At 36.1% G+C, this 7,461-nt stretch overlaps 1 pseudogene; it reads right to left on the minus strand.

Annotated features, from left to right (window-relative positions):
• Nucleotides 1-870: 870 nt before the first annotated feature.
• Nucleotides 871-1,998, minus strand: LOC117092148 (annotated as a pseudogene).
• Between the last annotated feature and the right edge of the window lie 5,463 nt (nucleotides 1,999-7,461).

A 7,461-nucleotide genomic window follows, 5' to 3' on the forward strand; every position in this document is an offset into this window, starting at 1 on the left:
CAACTTATTTCACCAACCCAGTGTGAGGGGGCAAAAACCATAACTACAAAACTACTTGACTTGACAGGATGTGTTTATCAATAAGTAGCTTAAACAACTTTCACCAATAAGGTGCCTAACTTGGTTTTTAAAATGGGAAAAAAGTAAACTATTGAAATTGTAAATCAGTTATAATTTGAAGCTAATGAACCATGCAAGCAGCAAAGGTTAATAAACCAATGTGCTTTACATTTGTTCAAGTACTGATATTTCTGTATATAAAGATTTATCATATATATATATACTACAGCTATCATGGGAAGTGAAAAAAGATTTTTCCCAAAATGAAAATACTAAAACTAAATTAAAATACACATAGTTTTTCACACAAGATAAAATTTGACAAGTGAAAGTTTAATATGTCCCAGTTGACCATGTGTGAAAATGCAAAGTAGGTATTAAAACCGATATGTCCAAGATTTAAAACCAGTTTGTAATTGGGGGGAACATCTAAATCCTTAATTAAAAAACACAAATGAAGTGAAAGCTTTAAACTGATACACACTGTTCACATCTATATTTCAAATTTAGAAATGCATATATGCAAGCATCAATAAAAAAGTATTCATGAAGAATGCGTCATCTCTGAAAATTATGAAAACATCGCTGCTACCAATATATTTCTAAATACAAAATTGCCTGCCATATTTGTTTCTTTTGTGTAGCAAGAGAAGTTCATTTTAACAACTGATAAAATTCTGTCTTTAGGTGTGAATGGTATGAATGACAGTCTTTTAAAAAAATTTTCTTAGTCATCTGGAATCCTTAAGCATGCAAAAGCTTTGAACATAAAGGCTCACAGAGAAACCAGGGTTGTCTTGTGGTATCCAGTTATGCCAGAGCTGGAAATGTCTCTGGGTCATTCAGGAGCAGAACCACTTCACTTGTCGGTCCTGCTGCCGCAGTTCAGATGTCTGCCACACCCATGTCTACCTCATCCTCCCTCACCATCAGGTTCTGGGCAGCCAAGTTCTCCAAAATTAACCTTCAACTGAGACATTACATCATTTTCTGGCTTCTGGAAAAGACGGTCCATAACAGAATCTGCAGCATGAGCCTCTTCACTCTTTGATTTATGAAAAACAACTTTCATCTTCCACTGCCCTTCAGCAGCTTCATTTGGTTTTCAGATATTAAATTCCACTTCGACCACTCCTTATTTTGAATAGTCTTCCACTCATCAAGAATCATCTCTTCAGGACCCTCTTTCTTTACCTCTTCAACTTCACTCTCCTTATTTTCAGTGTCTGCCACTGGATGGTATTCACCTACAGATGTTTCCTCAGTCACATTTGATCAATCCAAATCAATTAATTCATCTTTCACAGTTCCCCAGTAGTGAGGTCTACTGCCTCCACGTTTGTCCTCGTGTTTCAAGACAGATCTATCACTTCAGCTATGCCTATAAAATTCACATTTGCCATGGGAATCAAATCCATCTCCTCAGCCCATTCCATGTCCGCAGCACCCTCTACCTCTTCCAAGACCACTAAGGCGTCGACAGTCAATAATCTGTCTATCAACTGAAAATTTGCGACCACCCTTTTCTTCAAGTGGCTTTTCAAATCTTTATTCTAGAGGTGATTGTCTTTCTGGTCTTCTATTAATTACTTTTCCTTCAACCCGAAGTTGTTGATCAGGTCTTCTTCCAACTCATCTTATTCCTTCTTTCTTACGCACGATGAGCACCTGTGTCTCTTTCTTGTCAACCACGCCAACGGTGGGGCGCAGTGGTTTCTTGCGGTCTTTCTGGGACTCTTTACACAGCTGTTTGCCTGCCATGTTGGAGGGCCTGAGCTGTGCTCTTGGCCCCAGGACCCCCATTGTCACTCCTGCTGCCATTTATTTTTTATTCTCCCCTGACTTCAGCACCTCAAAGAAGTCCACTTCATCATCACACAACTGGTCAAAGTGGTTGGTGACCATTCAGCCACAGCCTGCCTGTAAGTGCCCAGGCATCGTGGTGGCTCAGTGACATATTCCTCCATGGGTTGCAACAGGCTATGCCAAGCCAAGAGCTCCTGCCTCAGCTTTTCCTACACTATCCAGTTTTTATGTTCTCACCAATTTTTAAATCAATGTTTTATGATTTTTATTATAAAGATCTTTCACTTCTTCAATTGAAGGTTTATTTCTATGTGTTTCACTTTATTTATAGCTATTATATATGAGATTATTTTCTTTTTCTTCTAGATTGTTTGCTGTTGGCATATATAAATGCTACAGATTTTTGTAAGTTAATTTTGTATCTTTATTGAATTTGTCAGTTCTAATAGTGTTTTGGTGGGGTGCTCAAATTTTTCCAAATATAAGATTATAACCACTGCAAATAAAGATAATTTCACTTCTTTCTTTCCAATTTTGATGCTTTTCATTACTTTCTCTTGTTTAATTCCTCTGGCTAGAATTTCCACTACTGTGTTGGATAAAAGTGGGCATGCTGGTTTTGTTCCAGATCTAAGAGAAAAGGCTCTCAGCTTTTCCCTATTCAATATACTATCTGTGGGTTTTTATTGTGTCGAGGTATGTTCCTTCTATATCTAGTTTTATAAGAATTTTTATTAGGAAAGGATGTTGAACTGTATCAAATGAACTTTTTGGCATTAACCAAAATCGTCATATATTAATAGATTTGTACTTCATTCTGTTGATGTGATGTCTCATATTTATTTATTAGTATATGGTGAACCATTCTTGCATTCCTGGGATGAATCTCATTTGATCATTACAGATAAACTTTGTAATGTGTTGTTGAATTTGTTTGCTAATATTTAATTAAGTATATTTGCGTCTATGTTCATGAGTGATATTGGCTTGTAGTTTTGTTTTCTTTTGACATGTTTTTGTCTGGATTTAGTATCAGGGTAACACTGGTCTCATAGAATGAGTTTGAAAGTATTCCCTCCTTGATTTTGTAGAATAGTTTTAGCAGAATTGGTATTAGTTATTCTCTAAATGTTTGATAGAATTAAACAGTGAAGCCTCAGATCCTAGGATATTCTTTGATGGGAGACTTTTTATTACTGCTTCCGTCTAATTACTTGTTATTTGCCTTTTCAGGTTTTGAATTTCTTCATGACTAAATCTTGGAAGGTTGTATATGTTTAGGAATTTGCCCATTTCTTGTAGGTTCTTATTTATCAGTATATAATTGCTCATAATATTCTCTGGTGATCATTTGAATTACTTTGGTATCAGCTGTAATGTCTCATATTTCATCTCTAGTTTTATTCATTTAGGTCTTCTCTTTTTATTTGTTAGTCTGGCTAAAAGTTTGACATTTTTTTCTATCTTTTCAAAAAACCAACTTTTCATTTCCTTGCTCTTTTATTTTTTTGTGTGTGTTGATTTTATTTATTTGTGCTCTGATCTGTATTATTTCTTCTACTAATTTTGGGTTTGGTTTGCTCTTGCTTTTCTAGTTCTTAAAGATGTATTATTCTGTTACTAATTTGATGTGTTTCTACTTTTTTTGGTGTAGGCATTTGTGGTTATAAACTTCTCTCTTAGTATTGCTTTTGATGTATTCCACGGATTTTGGTATGGTTTATTTCCAATTTCATTTGTTTCAAGATATTTTGTAAACTTTCTTCTTAATTTCTTTATTAAACAAATGATTATTGAGGAGCATATTATTTAATATCATGTGTTTATATAGCTCCCAAATTCCTCCTATTGTTGATTTCTAGTTCAATTCCATTGTGGTTAAAATAATACTTGATATGATTTTATTCTTTTTGAATGTTTTTGTGGTCTAACATGTGACCTATTCTTGAGAATGTGTATGCGCTGAGGAGACAAATTTATTTTTCACCTTTTGGAAAAATATTCTATAAATATCTGTTGGGTCCCTATGATGTATAGAGCAGATTAAGTGTAATGTTTATTTGTTGATTTTCTGTCTGTATGACCTTTTCAATGCTGAAAGTGGGGTGAACTCCCAAGGCATTGATATATTGGGGTCTATCTTTTCCTTTAGCTCAAATAATATTTGGTTTATACATCTGGGTGCTCCAGTGTTGGGTGTATACATAGTTTACAATTGTTATACTCTCCTGCAAAATTGATATCTTTGTCATATAATGACCTTTTTACCTCTTTTTTATCAGTTTTTTTCTTGAACTCTATTTTATTTGATATCATTATAAGCACTTCTAGAGCTCCTTTTTGCTTTACATTGGCATAGAATATCTTTTTTTATACCTTTTTTATTTTAGTCTATGTGTCTTTATGGGTGAAGTGAGTTTTTTATAGACAGCACATAGTAGGGTCTTGCTTTTATATCCATTCAGCCACTCTATATCTTTTGATTTAATTTAGTCCATGTATATGCAATGTTATTATTGATAAAAAAGCATTTAATACTGCTATTTTGTTATTTATCTTCCAGTTGTTTTGTTGATCCCCTTTTTCTTTTTTTCTTCTTTCCTTTCTGTGTTCCTTTCTGTATGAGTGATTTTGCCTGATAGTGTATTTATTAGTCTGTTCTCACACTGCTGTAATGATACTACCTGAGACTATGTGATTTATGAGCAAAGGAAGTTTATTAGATTCAAAGTTCTGCATGGCTGGGGAGGCTTCAGGAAACTTACAATTATGGTACAAGGCAAAGAGGGAGCAAGGCATATATCTTACATGGGGACAGGAGAGAGAGAGTGCAGGGGAGACTGCCACCTTTAAAACCATCAGAGCTCATTAGAGCTCACTCACTGTCATGAGAATGGCATGGGGAAAACTGCCCCATGATCCCATCACCTCCCATCAGGTCTCTCCCTCAATATATGGGGATTACATTTCAAGATGAGATTTGGGTGGGAACACAGAGACAAACCATATTAATATATTTTAATGTATTGGTTTTTTTTGTTTGTTTGTTTTTTGTGTACCTGTTATAGTTTTTTATTTTGTGGTTACTATAAGGCTTGCAAATATCATCTTATAATCAATTATTTTAGACTGATGACAAGTTAACTCTGATTATAAAGAAAAGAAAAAAACAAACAAGCAAAGACAAAACTAAAAGACTCTCATAACTTAACTTATTCTTCTCTACTTCTTGACTTTTTCTTGTCTGTCTTCTTATATTGTCTATTTCTTAAAAAGGCATTGCAGTTATTATTTTTGATAGGTTTGCCATCCAGTCTTCTTGCTAAACATGTGAATGGCTTACATACCACAGTTACAATTTTAGAGTATTCTGTATTTGTCTTTGCACTTAGTATTACTAGTGATTTTTATATCTTCATATGATTTCTTATTGTTTATTGATGTCCTTTGCTTTCAGATTAAAGATTTCCCTTTAGCATTTCTTATAAGACAAACCTGATATTGACAAAATCTCTTAGCTTTTGTTTGTCTGGAAGTGTATTTAGTACTCCTCCATGTTTGAATAACAATTTTGCTGGATATAATATTCAAGGTTGGAAGATTTTCCCTTCAGCACATTGTATATGTCATATCACACTCTCCTGGACTGTAAGTTTTCTGTGAGAAGTCTGCTGCATTCATATTAAAGTTGCATTGCATGTTTTTTGCTTATTTATCTTGCTACTTTTATGATTTTTTAAAATCCTTTACCTTTGAGAGTTTTGCTAATATATGCCTTGAGGTTCTTATTCATATTGAGTCTACTTGGTGTTCTATGTGCTTCTTGTACCAGGATATTCATGTTTATCTTGGTTTGGAAAGTTCTTTGTTATCATTTATTTCAATAAACTGTTTACCTAAATATCTCTCTCTACATCCTCTTTAAGGTGAATAACTCATAAGTGAGCTTTTTTGAGGCTGTTTTTTAGATCTTATAGGTATGCTTTATTCTTTTTTCTCCTTTGTGTAGTTTCATAGAGCCTATCTTCAAATTAATTATGTCTTCTGCTTGATCAATTCTGCTGGTAAGAGTCTCTAATACACTTTTCAGTTTTTCAATGGAATTTTTCATCTCCATAATTTCTGCATTTTTCTCATTATTTCAATGTCTTTGTTAAACTCGTCTAATACAATTCTGAATTCCTTATTTGTGTTACCTTGAAGTGTGCTGAGTTTCCTCAAGACAGCTGTTTTAAATTCTCAGTTTGAAAGGTCACATATCTCCATCACTCTTGGATTGATCACTGGTGCCTTATGTAATTTGTTAGTGAGATCATGTTTTTCTAGATATTCTTGATGCAATAAAGGTTTATTGCTGTCTGGGCACTGAAATGTTAGGTATTTATTCAAATCTTCACAATCTGAGCTGTCCTTGGGAAAGATTTTCATATATGCAAAGTGTTGTGATCTAAGTCTGTGGTCACTGTAGTTGTATCAGCACTAGCGATGAACTGTGCCCAACAATGCTGCAACTCTTGCCAACTTCTAGAGACACCACCTGAGTGGGCTTGTGTAAGATAACGGAGAGTTTCCTGAGTTACTGGGCAAAGTCTTTCTTCCCTGTCTTTCCCCGGTCAGAAGGAGTCTGTCTCTGTGCTGGACTGCCTAGAGTTGGGGTAAGGATGCTATGACTACTCCTGTGGCCATCAAAACTGGCACTGCACTGGATCATACCTGAAGCCAGCACAGTACTGGACCTCACCCAAGGCCCATTTTAACTAAGGCCTGGCTACCACTGATGCTTATTCAAGTCCCATGGGCTCTTTAGTCAGCAGTTGATGAATCCTGCTGGGAGTGGGTTTTACCCTTCAGGGCATCAGATTCTTTTCTGGCCCAGGGTGGGCTTAGAAATGCCATCCAGGAACCAAAGCCTGAAAATGGACCTTCAGAAATCTGCTTGCTGCTTGATTTTACTGTGGCTGAACTGAACTGGAATTCAAGTTGCAAGACAAAGTCCTCTGTGTTTTTCTCTCTCCTTTTCCCACACAAAAGGAGGCTCCCTCTGAGTTGCACTGCCTGGAATCAGGGGAGGGGTGATGTAAGCACTTTCTTGTCCATCATAGCTGGTAGTATACTAGGTCACATGCATCCCAACTCCACTATCCCTAAGACCAGTGAGGTTCCAAGGCTTACCCAAGGACTGCAGTCCTTGTGGACTGGCTGCCTCTCAAATTGATTCTGGACCCCAGGCCACTTTAGGCAGCTGGGGGTGGAACATGCGGGGACTCATATTCCTCTCACTGGGACAGATAATACCCTTCTGGTGCAGAGCTGGTCTAAATGCTCCCTCTGTCAGTGCCAGAAGAATGCTGTCCTGTGTTGTATTCCACAATGACAGCACTGAATTCTGATGCAAAATTCCACATATACTTTACTCTGTCTGCCCTAAGCACACAGATCCTCATTCTGCATGACGTTGACAGGAGATGGAGTAGAAGTGATATAGGCAAGCAAAACTGTCTTTCCTACCGTCTTCAAAGCCTCATTGCTTGATATCATGTTAAAACCAGATACTGTGACTACTCATCGAATTTCTTGGTTTTTATAAAAGTGCTT

This window comes from Trachypithecus francoisi, unplaced genomic scaffold (genome assembly GCF_009764315.1).
Source record: "Trachypithecus francoisi isolate TF-2019V2 unplaced genomic scaffold, Tfra_2.0 Lachesis_group12, whole genome shotgun sequence".
In the NCBI taxonomy this organism is placed as follows: Eukaryota; Metazoa; Chordata; class Mammalia; order Primates; family Cercopithecidae; genus Trachypithecus; species Trachypithecus francoisi.